The sequence below is a fragment of the Musca autumnalis genome, unplaced genomic scaffold (genome assembly GCF_047663935.1).
Source record: "Musca autumnalis isolate F117 unplaced genomic scaffold, ASM4766393v1 scaffold_5, whole genome shotgun sequence".
Taxonomy (NCBI): domain Eukaryota; kingdom Metazoa; phylum Arthropoda; class Insecta; order Diptera; family Muscidae; genus Musca; species Musca autumnalis.
In genome coordinates this window covers 129,345,071-129,360,904 of record NW_027412088.1, presented here as the reverse complement: position 1 = coordinate 129,360,904, position 15,834 = coordinate 129,345,071, and the positions used below count along the sequence as shown (strand labels likewise).

Genomic DNA, 15,834 nt, shown 5'->3' with positions numbered 1-15,834 from the left:
GGGATGACCAGGATAAACTATAAGGAATGTGTATACCGGATCTATTAAGGCTCCCCAACATTTATTTTTTTAAACCACTACCAACCTCTGTTTTTTTTTTTCACTCAACACTTTTGTATAGTTTGGAATAACCAACAAAAACTAAGAAAATTCACAAGCACTTTGAAATTCAACTTTGGATTTTCACAGGAACAAGAGCTATTTTTTCTGGACAAGACGTCTTAATTCTTCACTGACAACTTTACAAATGGCCTCAAGCAAGCGCCAAATGCTTAGCAAGCCTCCAAATCTGCCATTTTTTCTTAACTTTTTTATTAACTCTTGTTGTCTTCTTCACGGCGTATAAACAAACAACATTTCTTTCCTCAGTTGGAAAATTAAAGTAAAAAGGTTTACTCCCCTCGGTTTTTCCGGACAACAACCATATTTATATCCGTTGGAAATTCAAATTAATAAATTTTCCCCAACGTATAACCCGGCGTAAGCCTTTACGTTATACGCCCTGCATTTTTATAGGTCGTATACCCAAGTCATTTTTCAGCCTATAACTCGCTACCCTAATCAGCTGTTTTGCCTCATGCATTTATTCCGTGTTTAGACACACGGAAAGTAAATTCAGTTTTTAGGCAATAGGGGGTAGGAAAGAGTATTGAGGAGCTCTTTCCTCTCCGCTCTCTCTCAAAAATTCAATTTACTTTCCCGAGAAATTTGTGTGTCTAAACACAGACTTAGTTTCTGTCAATTTACAAAGTTTCCACATGCAGTCGTCTGCATGGTTTAATTCTTTTTGTGTTTTTGTTTGTTTAGTTATTTATTTCACCCTTACTAATATGTGTTTCTTTTCTTTTGCAGGTGGCCTACATTTGGGAATGGTTTCCAGCGATGAAAACCATAAAATGACGGTGCCCTTCCAGCTTTTAATATTTGGCATAACAACGTGCTGGCGGCATCGCAACGTTGGACTAGGGGACCCCCGGTGGGGAAGATGTAACCCTCCAAAGCAAAGCACCCGGTCCCCTAAGATATATAAAAAGAAAAATTGTTTTTTTTTTTTGAAGGTGGTTTTTGTAGCTTCCACCATGGAAAAAAGCTACACCCTCCACGCAAATTTTTTTTTTTGCTTCAGGGCCGTATTTGCGGGTTTGGGGCGCCCGCAACAAAACTCCGAACCTGGCAAGTTTATGATGACAGGGACGGTGTGCGGGGTTTATATGGATCTGTATCCAACGTGGGGAACTCACACACCCTGAGAACATAAAGCCGGGCATATCGGAAGGATTTTTAGGGAAGTATTATAAATAGCTGTAGGCATATAAGAATTTACTTGGTGGTATCGTTCTGTTGCCCATAGAGGAGATGACTTCATATCTGGCATGGACAACGATAATGGGAATTTTATTAATCTTTGTTGGTTATTCCAAACTATACAAGAGTGTTGAGTGAAAAAAAAAACAGAGGTTGGTAGTGGTTTAAAAAAATAAATGTTGGGGAGCCTTAATAGATCCGGTATACACATTCCTTATAGGTTATCCTGGTCATCCCAACAATTACCCTGTCGGTTAACAAGGAAATACGACATATCATTACTGTTCCTAGGCTTTATCAGGAGACAGGAAGAAAGCGAAGAAGTTACAACATCGGAACCAGGTAACCTCTGTTGAGCGTTTTGTTTTAATCGCCAAATGCAAACAGGGGAGTTTGAACATTATAATTTTCTAAATTTTTGCTTGGCTTTGAACGCAAGAAAGGGCATGGACAGTAGCCCTAAGATACAGATTGTGTACAACCCACCCATCCATAAGTAGTTTTATTTGCATATAATTAATACTCACAAGCATCATGATCTGAACTGTTGCGATATTTTCAGGAAATATTACATTTTAGCGAATAGCACGTATATACGTTGAAAAGAGGTTAACTACGAAGACAAATTTAAGAACCATAAGAAAAAAATTATAAGATTAACTTAAGAGATCTGGGAAAATTAGACTAACCTTACTTTTATTTATATATATAGATAATTATAGTACGTTTCTGTGAACTTAAATCATACTTGTTAAAATTATTGAAGGCACAGTAGCTGTCGGCAGGTGATTTCTTTAAGGGATTTAACTGTTAGTGTTTGAACCAAAATAAGATAAAGGCTTCAGGGAGCTCCTTTAGGTCTAGGCTTGAGCCACAGTTCCATTAACAGTTGACGCTTATAAAAGAGTGTGAGGACAGTGATTAATGGTGCCAGATGCCATTCAAGGCAGTTTGGATAAGATTGGGTATGATTTTTGGTAATATTCTAACGAGTTTAAGACTTATTGTGTAGTTTTTTTATTTTGATTCATACGTTCATTTACAACAATTTCCTTAACATTGCTATTGACAAAATAATTGATCATTTATATCCTTTTTTTTACTTTATTGGAATAAAATCTTTTAATAAGTCCTTGATTGATAACAGATTTAAGGATTTGTAAGGGATATCATCCTTCCGGAACTCCGGATTCGAATTGGCCAGTGAGCCTGAAAATAAACAAAATAAAAGTATATTAGTTCAAAACATAATTATAATAATAGGTTTAAGTTTTTTTGTTAATAAAGTAAATATGTCATGACTCAGGAAAGAAAATTATGATGTGTTAAAAAAAAAAACTAATTGAGGGGCATAACGGTATGAGGAAAGGGTAAGTGTAATAGTGTGGGCGGTCTTATGGGAGTCACTTTAACAATGATCCAAAGGACTCAAGTGACCTTGGTTGGGATGGGCGACTGGTGGTCCACCTCCACCCCACTTCTGTGTGTTTCATTGTAAGTGTTTTGTATTTGTATTTGTTAGGATAATTGTGACTGCCGTGGGTTGCCAGATGGGATGGACCTATACCCTGATGGAGAAGCCGACTGAGCTAGTTGGTCCCCAATTCTGGTCAACGCCTAAAGCGGCACGTAACAATATGGCGCCCAAGACGAAAGTTTAAAATGATTTTGTACAATGTGTATTCCACCTACACACATTACAATAGCCCGCTAGAGTAGAAAAGACAATAGACCAGTATCAGGGTGGAAGGATTTCTGGAGAGGAATTGTTGGGAACTCTATAACCTGTCCACTCTTATCGTGGATGAAAGAAGTATACAGGTTTACAACAATTCCAACCCAGATGTCTAGAAGCCAGGTTTAGAATAGCATATTGTGTAAAGTATAGCCTAGTCGTCCTCAAAAGTATTGTTTGGACATTAGTAGTATATTTGTACAATATTTTTGTTTTAGATTTAGATTTTTTGTGTAGTATAGGGATTTGTGCAATAAACTAATGAATCGATAACCGCTCCAGATAGTTTTCTAGAGGCCAGGTGTATCGAAGTTAGTTTATTGATCTTTGGTATCATAGAAATAGACTGCCATAGGCAAACCTTCTGCTATGTGCAATAGTATGTTTGTATTGACTAGGAACACACGCTAAGGAGTAGCTTTCTTATGAAAAAGTCAAATTTTAAAATATTATGAAAAACCGCACACACTACCCTTCCATAATTGCCAGCCCCCATTATAACTAGTGAAAAGAAAACAAAAGACTTAAGAAAAAAACTTGATTAGGAATAACTATTAGGTTATTAGGAAATTTTTGGGACTTTTCAGTTGGGGAAGGTAATGTTAGGAAAAACTAGATCCCAAACAAGAAAAAGACAACTAGAAAAGGATTATAGCGATATTGATTGTATGGAACATACGGCACCGAAATTAAGTAAAATGAATAATAATGAAATGAATATGGCCACTGTTAATGCAAATTTAAATGAAGCAATAACAGAGTATAGAGAAGGGGATGCAAATATTGCTTTTCGGCAGTTCTGTGCTTCGCAGTCCACTTCGAGCAGTGAGGCAAGCTCAAGATGTAGCTCGGAAGCTCCTGAGACCCCAAATTCTGAAGTTTTGTCAAAAAGCATTACAAGATGAAATGAGTAAAATTGGGAATTATATGTCTGTTTTAATGAGAACTATGGGTCAACTTACAAAAAGTTTTGAGGCCCTTACAAAAAATAACCTCTCTTCGGACAACAACCATTTTTCTTCACCGTGGGTCAACTTCGTTCCAAATTGTTGCAGCCTATATCGGATTATGAAATGATAAGGATTATGAAACGGAATATGAGAGAGAGTATTGGAAGAATAATTTGCCCGATGACTGTTTCATCAGTGGAACAATTGAGAATGGAGAGTATCGAGGCCGAAAGAAATATACCCAGGGGAGGAAGCCGGTTGAGCTAGCTGGTCCTGAATCTGGTCAACGCATAGTGTTCGATTTTCGAAAAAACCTGGCCAAAAATCGAAAAGAAATTTTTATCAATTTACACTAAAAAGGGTCAGATATTGTTAATAGGATCCCAGTGCGTGTAGTTATAAAAAAATATATACATTTCTTGTTTAATAAGTGGGTATAAAACCAGGTCAAAGTGACCCTATTTGGATTTTTTTTTAATATTTAAGATGTTTATAAATCTATGATAATATGCGAAATAAACAACGGTTATTAAAATTTTCTTTTCGTAATTGTAATGAAAGGTATGTGAAACGTATTTATGATGTTCAGTGTCGCCAATGAATTGTGCGTTCTTTAATAATTGATGTCCGTACTTGTTAATATTTTTAAGATCAATTTTCACAAAAAATAATGAAAATAGTTATGAGTAAGAACCAGTTGGGCTGTGTAACTTATCATTTCATAAAAAGGGAAGAGTTTTTTACTAATTTCCATCGAAACATTTTCGTTTTTATGTTTTTTATGTTTTTTTCGTTTTTATGTGATATTTTGTCTTTCAGGTACATGAAGAAAAGACAAAATTTTTAGTTTTCCATCGAAAAAAAAAAATTAAAAAAATTTTTTAAGCTACATGAAAAAATGTTGGTACATGGATTGAGAAAACATTCCCTTTCTCAAATCTATTCGAGATACTAATTTCGGTTATTGTGCGCAAAAGTTATGGCGGTTTCAATTCTGATAATAAGAAAAAATCTTAAAAGAACGCTACTCATTATATTGAGAAACAGTGTTAACTAATGGCTTCCTACGTACTATATGATTACTGAGGTGCCATAACTTTAGTAAAAAAAATTGTAAACGAAACGTTCCACAGAAAACCTGAATTAATCCGCCATATTTTGAAAAACATTTTTCGCAAATTTTTCAATTTTTGCAGTAGCCTTTCCGCCTTCTAGTGAATGGATTTTTAAGATCTATGGTTTATATGATCCGGATCGTCGAAAAACTAAATTTTTTGAATTTTCCTCATATACATGTAGCAGTCTGTTCAGGAGTGTATTACAATATTAATATCATATATTGTTTACATTCTAGAATATTCCATACCATAGCGTTGTCAAATATGTCAATTTATAAGATAAATAAATCAGTTTTAAAAAATATATCGATTGAAACAGACGTGTTTCAAGTATTACGGACTACTTACAGATTCTCGTGATTCAAAATGACAGAAAATAGTATAGAGTGCACTCGGCATGAAATTTTCAATGCATTGTTTCAACAATTTCATTTACAACTAAATGAGAAAATCAAGATCTTGGAGAAATATCTCTCTTAGAAAGGAAAACGTTCACTTATAATACGATCAGATCAAAAAATGAATTGAAAGTCCTACTGCACACCATAGAAAAAAATGGACTGAAAGCTATAGAATAACTGAACGTTTTTTTACAAACAATGGAAAATGGTTGCAAAAAGTAATAACATTCCAGGTATGCATCAAGTAAACTTGTCAATTAAGAGTTAAGCAATTGACTGTATTTATATAAACTTATAGATTCAGACACAACAAAAAAGGGGTCGACCTTCTAAAGAATTTGAAAAAGCGAGTGAAAGAACCAAATGTAGAGTCACAAAAGATTTACGGGATTCACATAGCGTATCGGAACTAGTGTTTGCAACGCAGATGACCTTACGCGCAAATGGAGCCTCCAAAGCTGCAAATGTTCTGAAGGACATCACGAATGCATCACCTAATCGAGCTTCCAAATATCTATCTGCTTTCAAATCAGTATCTCTACCGCAGCCAACAGAAATTTCTGGTGATCTTGCACTTTCCGATGTTATTCAAGGTAAAATGACGGCACATACATATCGAATTATAAGAAAACGGGAATCGCAAAATAGGACTCATGTTTATCCCCCATACCAAAAAGTAATGGAGCCAACAGAAATTTCTGGTGATCTTGCACTTTCCGATGTTATTCAAGGTAAAATGACGGCACATACATATCGAATTATAAGAAAACGGGAATCGCAAAATAGGACTCATGTTTATCCCCCATACCAAAAAGTAATGGAGGCAAAAAGTCGAAGTTCCCTTGCAGTCTCTATTGAATCATATTTCAAGCAGACTTTTAATTGTACAAAATGATGTTATCCATACATTACCAAATGATAAAGTTTATAACTTATTATTAATTGTAAAATACGGCCAAAGTCAATACAAGCAAAAATTTGAAGACGAAAATGCGTCGGACGGCAGCAGACTTTTGTCATCGCTTGTACCACTAAGATTGTCCGAAATTGATAACCAAAATTCAATAATTTGGCAAAATCCAAAACCGTCGTCTACTCGTTATTGCAGTCCAATAAAGGTGGAATATGTTCGTGAAGATCAAAATTCGATTATTCAAGAGCAAATGTATATCGATCAACAAATAGAAGCTCTTGTTCCATATTCTACTCACATAAACGGAAAAGATATAATAATTGCATACAAATTACTTTTTACCATGATTGATGGCAAAATTCGTAATAATGTCACTCTTACGAAGTCAAACATGCGTTGCTATCTGTGTAACGCTACGTCTAAACAGTTCAATAAATTGGACGAAGTTTTAGCTTTGCCAGTTGAGGAATCAAATTTGCGCTATGGTTTAGCCACATTACATGCTTGGATCCATTTTATGGAATATTTTTTGCATTTGGGATATAAATTAGCAAACAAAAAGTGGCAAGCCCGCTCAAAAGAAGATAAAACAAGATTGGAAGAAAAAAAACGGGAAATACAAAAGAGTTTCAAGCAGAAATTGGGGCTTATTATTGACACGCCAAAAGTTGGAGGGTTCGGAAACAGTAATGATGGTAACACGGCCCGAAGGTTCTTTACCGATTCGGAGAAATCTGCCGAAATTTTAGGTTTAGATGCCGAATGCCTTAACCGAGCACACGTTATAATGCAAGTTTTATCTTGTGGTTTCGCAGTAGATATAAATCTTTTTAAGCAGTATTGCTTGGATACCGCAACATTATTAATAAACACGTATCGGTGGTATTACATGCCCACATCAATTCATGAAGTACTCATCCATGGTTTCTCATTATTGAGTGGGCACCACTGCCCATCGGTCACCTTTCCGAAGAAGCTCAGGAGTCCAGGAATAAGGATATTAAGAAATATCGGGAAAACTTTTCTCGAAAATCTTCTAGAATAAACACAATGACAGATATAATGAATTGGTTACTTGTATCCTCAGATCCTCTCATTTCAAGTCTGCGTTCAAACCCTCCAAGAAGAAACAAAAAGCTATCCTCAGCTGCTATTAAATTATTATCTACTAACGTCATTGGGAATGCTGAGGTAGTACCTGTAAACCCCAATATAGATTCTGGATCATCAGACGAGTACGAGTCTGACAGCGAATAGTATTGACTTATTGTGTGTATTTTAATAGTAAACGAAGCAATTACATATATATCATGTATGTATATAAAATGGTCCTTTTCACCCTATTTATAATCATCATATTAATTTAAACTTTTTTAAATGATCAAAAATAATATGAAAAAATATTTGAAAATTTGGTTGTAAAATTTAAAAAAATTGTTTTCTTAATTATTTAGTACCTTACAAATTTCATTTCATTGAAGACTCATAATGAAATTTAGCGGGAGAAATTTTTGTCTTTGACACCATTCTGCTATACTCATGTTTTGTATGACAATTTGGCCAAAACTTTGATGAAGTACGACATTAACCCTAAAATGTTTTTCTAATTTTCATATTTCTGGAGCAAAGGTAAGATATAGAGTTTTGGTGTATTCCAGGACCTATACTAAAAATTGATGGCGAACAAATTTGTAGAAAATTTTGATCCGATAAGATCACATTTTATAGGAGGAGGGACCAAAGTGACCCCTTAAATGACCACTTGAGGGTTAAATGATATGAAAAATGAGACCAGCGAGCCGAAAAACATAAAAACCCAAGGTCTGGCCGAGATCCATCCATTTTTAGAGTTTTGGCCAGGTTTTTTCGAAAATCGAACACTGTGCAACGCCTAAAGCGGCACGTAACAATTTCCACAATAAAATTGTTTTTAATTTTCACAAACATAAATCACCGAATAATTAAAAACAGCTGATTGATTGTTTTCAGGAAGAAGAAGAGTTACAAGTGCTCAAAAATCTCAGTAAAAGAACTGTCAAAATGTCTCTCTCGATTCGCTCTATTTTGCTGGCTTTTTGTGTTAACAGACGACTTCCAGCAACAATTGGTACAAATTGTTACAAGTTTTAGGGCAACCAGACAGACCTATTATATATTTTTTAAAAATGGAAAATACGGGTAATTTTATGTAAATTAAGATTATTATACAAAATTGCTCTGTTCCTTTACGTGCCTGAGGTTACCATTTCTTACCATTTTTGACCTGTAAAGTGTTCCCTTACTTTTAATAGCATACAATTTATATGGCAGCAGTTTACCACTTTTACCATTTTCTGCCACTGTTACCATTTTTAAAAGTAAAGGAACAGACCAAATGTAAATGTAATATTAGATGTGGTCATATCAGCTAATGTCATGTTCACACGAGCATTTCAATTACGTTGTTCGCCTGTCGAACGACGTACAAGAATTAACCCGTTTCCACGACACCATTCGTAATTAACAGAAACATAAACAAAATTTCCTTCATTTTTGTTTCCTTGTTTTCACGAAAATTTGAACCGAAAACACATAAAATATGAATAGGAAAAGCAGTAGCCTTTCCTTCAAATGTATCTTCTATATTTAACTACACACGTTTCATTAATTTTTTCCATAAATTCTGAATAATTTTGTATTTTCAATATATTTTTACGTTTCTATTTTTAAAATTAAAGAGAGAGAGGGTCATGTCAAAACAATGTTTGTGTATATAGACTTTCAGTTACGAGTATTTGTTTCCCTTTTTTTGCTGATTTTTACGCGATTTTGAACTAATGGACAAGAAAGGTGTGTGGAATTAAGAAGGAAACACAACCATCTTCCTTCTGCATCTATATAAAATGTTTAGTTCATTAATTTTCATTCATCTTTTTCCTATTTTCTAAAAAATTTTGTGTTTTCAAAAAAATTTCAATTTTGAATTTAGACATGTCATAATTAATTTCTTCGATAAATTCTCTCATTTGTTAGGGATGGGACATACTTATTCGTCGTTCAGAGAGTATTTCTAATCGAACAACGTAGAAAAATCGTCGTTCGTTCATAGAATTTTGTGTGGGGAAATAACTAATTTATTCGTAGTTATGGGTCGAACAACGAATAGAGAACGAACGACGTACCGTGGAAAAGGTATATAACAGTTTTTTTCGTTCGGTCCCACGCCACTCTTTCCCGCCCCATCCGACCGAGGGGGCCACCTCCCTATATCGTAGGGAACGCGTACACCCCATAGACCGGACTATGGAGGGTTAGTAGAATGATGGGATGACCGGCTACATATTAAATCAGCCGGCATACAGTAAAAGTAAACAAGTATATATACACTAAAACTAATTATAATAAGGTTATAGTACGTTTATATATAATCGGATTTAACAAACCCACTGGGTTTCAAATGTCAATTCCATTGCTTATGTTTCAAATAAATCCTCATAAAGAAGGTTAACCCTGCAAAAGGCTATAATATAAACAGCATATTAGATGAAGAAGTACTAAATCACAAATCATGCATACGTGTCTGGCACTCACTACATACGCATAATAGCGTTTTTTATCAAGTTTAAAGGGTCAGTAAACGATATACTCTTATATATATTATTAAAGGATTCACATAAAGCTCTCATGGGATTATTAGCTTCATAATTGGTTCTAACGAGTGGCAAATTTATTTGGATAAAATTACGAGTTAAACGAGGCGGGAAATTAAAATTTATTTCGCCTAATAAAAATGGAGAATCAATTAAACCACGAGTCAGTTTTATAATAAACATTGATTTCAACATGAAACGTCTTCTCTCGAGTGTAGGCAGGTCAATTAACATAAGACGACTTTCATAAGGGGGGAGCGGTACAGATGTATTCCAATTTAAGCCGCGGAGAGCAAACAAAAGGAATTGACTTTGAACAGCTTCAATTTTATCTGAATAACACTTATAAGAAGGACTCCATATAATACAGCCGTACTCTAAGACCGGACGAACCAAGCTAACGAATAGACGTTTGGTCACGTAAGGATCCTGAAATTCTTTGGACCATCGCTTAATAAATCCCAATAATGACTTGGCTTTATTAACACAGGAATCAATATGAAGATGAAATCTTAGTTTATTATCCAATATTACACCAAGATCAACGAATGACAAAACATTTTCTAATTTGTATGAACCAACATGGTATTTAGTGCAGATATGTTGAGTCCTAAATAGTGAAAGCTTTTTACATTTTTTAAGATTTAAGGACATTCCATTGACGCTAAAGAATGCAAATCAAATTGTAATTGAAGTGAATGGCTTGAAGTTTTTATTTGATGGAACAATTTAACGTCGTCAGCGTGCATTAACATTTTAGAAAAACGTATAACAGAAGGGAGATCATTAAGGTATAGTACGAACAGAAGAGGTCCTAAGTGACTACCTTGTGGAACACCAGACGAGACAGTAACATTTTTCGATATACAACTATTAAATAACACATTCTGTGTACGACCTTCTAAGTAGGTGGATATCCAGTTTAAGAAAACGCAAGGAAACCCCATTACGTTAAGTTTGTAAAGCAACAGTTTATGTACAACCGTATCGAAGGCTTTACTAAAGTCAGTATAAATAACATCAATTTGATTCTTATTACTAAATGCCTTATGCACATGCGTAACTAATTCTAAGAGATTTGTGGTTGTTGATCTTCCTTGAATAAAACCGTGTTGAAGAGGTGTAATTATTGATTTCATGAAATGTTTTAATCTGCGAGATATTAATAGTTCCAATAATTAAGGAATGGCGCTTAATTTTGAAATGCATCTATAATTATCAACCAAAGATCTATTACCAGACTTATGAAGTGGAATAATATAGCTAGACCGCCACTGGAGTGGAAAATATCCTTGGCGTAAAGATTCGTTAAAAATCCTAGTAAGTGGTAAACAAAATTCATTCGCACAAGATTTAAGAATGGATGTGGGAACCCCATCCGGTCCAGGTTTATTTGAAATACGTAATGTATTTAAAGCCGCTAAAACCTCTTTCTCAGTTAAAGTAATACAGGGAAAATTATTAAATGTTTCAATAGAAAAGTTATATTGACCATTAAATCCTATAGAGGAATAAGATGATTCAAAGAAATCAGCAAACATATTTGAGATGTCTACACTATCAGAAGATTCTCTACAACCATATCTCATGCAACTGGGAAACGTTTGAACTTTACGTTTAGGGTTCACAAATTTATAAAAACTTTTAGGATTCTTTTCTAAATCATATTTGATTTTGGTGAGATAAATCGAATACGATTTTGAGTTTTCAATATTATATTCATTTCTAGCAATTAAGTATTTTGAGTAATTGATTGAGCTGTTGCATTTCTTAAACTTCTTGAAGAGTCTGTTCTTAATGTTACGTAAACGTCTTAACTTCGGTGTAAACCAGGCAGGGCCGCTGTCAAATTCTTTCATTGTTAAAGGAACGGCTGTGGAAAATGCAGTGTCAAGTTGACTATAGAATCTTGACACACATAAGTCTAAATCATCATTAAAATCCCATACAGTATTACGTAGCATGGGTTTCAGTTGAGTAAGATTGACTTTAGCGAAGTTGTATGTAGGAGTCGAGTTAATCAGAGGCTTTAGTTCATTTGAACAATTTTTTACTTCAAGGTCGATTGAAAGTGTAGGATGATACTTGTCCTCAGGTAGTACAAGTGGAGAACATCTATTTAACGAAATGTTTAAAGTGGTTGAAAAAACTAAATCCAAAATCCGTTCTTTGACATTTACAATATTATTAATTTGATATAAGCATTTATCATAAATCTTATCCCAAAAAATATCAAATCCGGTATTACTTAATGCAGGTATGAAATCTAATTTATTATCACCCGCTACCCATGAAACATTAGGTAAATTAAAATCGCCCATGCAAATTAATGTACAAGATTCAGAGAGTGTTTTCGAGACGTTATCTATCAGATCAGCGTGCCTAGTATAAATTTCAATATCCGAATTAGGAGCAATTTAGGAGCAGGTTATAAGAATACAATTACCGAGATGCTTTATTTTTACGCAAATGAATTCATCGTTTGAGTTACTTTGAGGATCAACAAGTTCAGAAGAGATAGAGTTATGAATAGCAATCAAAACGCCACCACCAGTTTTATTTAACCTGTCTTTTCTATAAACTTGATAGTTATCGGAAAAGATTTCAGAATCATTAATATCTGGTTTTAGCCAAGTTTCTGTGAAAACTATAACTTTGAAATCGCAATGAAAACTGTTTATATATAAATTTCTAAGTTTAGTATTTAAGCCTCTAACATTTTGATATAGAAAAGACAGGTTAATAATATCATCTAGTTTTTTGAACTCGATGAAATTGTAATAGGATTTGCACGATTCACTCTTTCTCTAAATACGTACTCTCTTACTACAAGATCATCTGGTCAAAAAGTATTATCGATCAATGTACTGAACCATTTACCAGGAATAACAATTCTAAAGGAGGAGATATCGCGAGGTTGAGAGGGATTAAATTTAAAAATTTGTATATCATTATCAGGAAGATTTGGTATTTTTGATTTTAAATACGATCGAATGTTTTCGGTCGTGGTAGCAGCATGTAACCTGGTAATAAATACGGTCTTACGCGTCGCGACAACAATAAGTTGATCGGTAAACGAAGGTATAGCAGATTCAGTTAAGTTATTGCTTTCTGCAGGAACAGAAATTTCATTAACAACAAGAGAAGTTTGTTTACCAGAATTTGAATGGGTGATAGTATCTGCAGGAAAAGAAATTTTGCGTATACTTGCGAATTAAAAAATATCAATTTCCAGATTTCGTAAAACTTAAAATTTTGGATATTTTTAATTTTTGGTTAGAAAACCAGCGAAAACCTAAACCTGCGAAATTTAATAGAGGTGTCAAAGACAACTACATGACGGGAGATAAACAACAAATTAATAACATTTGTGCACGCCTCAACCAAATTAATAAATCCAGTGCGCAGGAAAAGACCAAAGTCGGACGCGGCCGCCTATGTGATACCCTATCGTATCAACTTAACATTTAATAGGATGAAAATATATAAGGGGACTATACTTAACTCTGAAGTGAATATAACAAAAATTGGCAGACTCTACTCTTGGCTTATTTCGCCCAGAAGTACGGAATGTAATCCGAATCGGACTTATATTACGAATTTAGTGTACAATAAACATCAAATCGGATGAAAAGTGTATATGGGAGATATATTCAAATCTGAACCGATTTAGATATAACTTGGCAAACTTATTTATTGTTGCAAATTTTTTTAGATAGGTTATGCAATTTTTTGTGTTTTTACTTACTTACCATCCGTTCGTTTGTGCTAATCACTCTAGCATCCACAAAAATTGAGATAGAACGCTGAAATTTTAGAAAAATGGGTATTTTGTTTGCAGTCACATCATGTTCGAAGATGGACAATATCGGCCCACGTTTTGGTATAGCCAAATCGGTACCGCCCGATTCCAGGTATTTTGACGACTTTATTTACATTTTCGGCCAAATTTGCTGTAATTTGGCATTTGGGGTTTCTGGTGATCAAAAAACTTCCCCACCAAAAATTATGGACATAGGTGTACGTTTTGTTCTAGACCCCATATAACGGTACCGCCCGATTTCAGGTATTTCGACGTTTTTTGAACAAAACGTGGATCCATGTCCATAATTTGTGGAGACGTTTCTAGATCATGGAGAACCCAAAGTTTCAAAATATAGATAATTCGGTTGGGAAACGTAGGTAAAAACGTCAAAATACCTGAAATCGGAAGGCTCCGTTATATGGGGGCTATAACAAAACATAGACCTATCCCATTATTTTAAATGCCAAATTATAGCTAATTCGGTCGAAAAATATAGCTAAAAACGCCAAAATATCTTAAATTTTGGCTACCTTTATATGCGGGCTATATGAAAACGTGGTATTATATCCATAATTTTTGGTGAAGTTTCTTGGCCCTTTCGAACCTCAAATGCCAAATTATAGCTAACTCGGACCGAAAATGCCTGAAATTTGGCGGTACCGTTATATGGGGGCTACTCCGAAACGTGGACCGATGTAGTCCATCTTCTAACATGACCTGCCCTAAAACCAAAGACCCATCTTTCCAAAATGTCAGCTTCCTATCTCAATTTTTGTGAATTCTAGAGTAATTACCAAAGACGGGCGGAGGGACGGATTTGCGCATAAAAAACCAAATAGTAACAAGTACGAAAAGCGTTATGTTCGGTCGGGCTGAACTTTTTATACTCTCCACCACAAATTTCAGCCATTTCGGTGGATTAAATTGGCCACAACCTTCAAAATACCGAAAATCGGAAGGTACCGTTCTATGGGGGCTACATGATGGCGTGGACCTATACCTAAAAATTTCTGGGGGAAAGTTTTATACCCCCAACGAAGACTAAATACCAAATTTCAGCCATCTCGGTGCGATAATGAGGCCAAAACCTTCAAAATACCGAAAATCGGGAGATATCGTCCTATGAGAGCTATATCAAAACGTGGACCTATATAAACACTTTACGGTGGAAATGTTTCTTAGCCTCTGGAAACACAAAATACAAAGTTACAACCGATTCTACTGTCAAATGGGACTAATACATTCAAAATATATTAAAATGACGCGTACTTTATATGGGGCGTTATATGGGGGCTATACCAAAACGTGGACCTATATAAACCAACTTTGGTAGGAATGTTTTTTGGCCTCTGGAGACACAAAATACCAATTTACAACCAATTCGGTGGTAAAATGGGACAAATATCTTAAAAATTCCTTAAAACGATGACGCGTCACGCGTCATTTTGTATGGGGGCTACACGAAAGCGTGGACCTACATAGCCCGATTTCAAAACCAAAATTCCTACGTACATATAATAGATTTTCCCAAAATGTCATCCACCTACGTCAATCCGTTCGGACGCTAGAATGATTTCCACAGACGGACAGACGGACGGACATGACTATATCGATGTAGAATTGCACGCTGATCAAGAATATATATAGTTTGTGGGGTCTACAATGATTGTTTCGAGTAGTTACAAACGTAGTGACAAAGTTAGTATACCCCCATCGTATGGTGGAGGGTATAAAAACACAAATAATTGCATAACTTCAGTGCGCAGGAAAAGACCAAAGTCGGACGGGGCCGCCTATGTGATACCCTATCGTATCAACTTAACATTTAATAGGATGAAAATATATAAGGGAACTATACTTAACTCTGAACTGAATATAACAAAAATTGGCAGACTCTACTCTTGGCTTATTTCGCCCAGAAGTACGGAATGTAATCCGAATCTGACTTATATTACGAATTTAGTGTACAACAAGTAAG

General features: G+C 34.9%; 1 long non-coding RNA gene across 1 annotated transcript; it reads left to right on the top strand.

Moving 5' to 3' along the window:
• Positions 1 to 722: 722 nt before the first annotated feature.
• On the top strand, positions 723 to 2,620 carry LOC141405446 (uncharacterized). The gene is made up of 2 exons (XR_012413200.1): positions 723 to 1,457; positions 1,526 to 2,620. It is a non-coding gene; the product is annotated as an uncharacterized lncRNA (long non-coding RNA).
• The last annotated feature ends 13,214 nt before the right edge of the window (positions 2,621 to 15,834 follow it).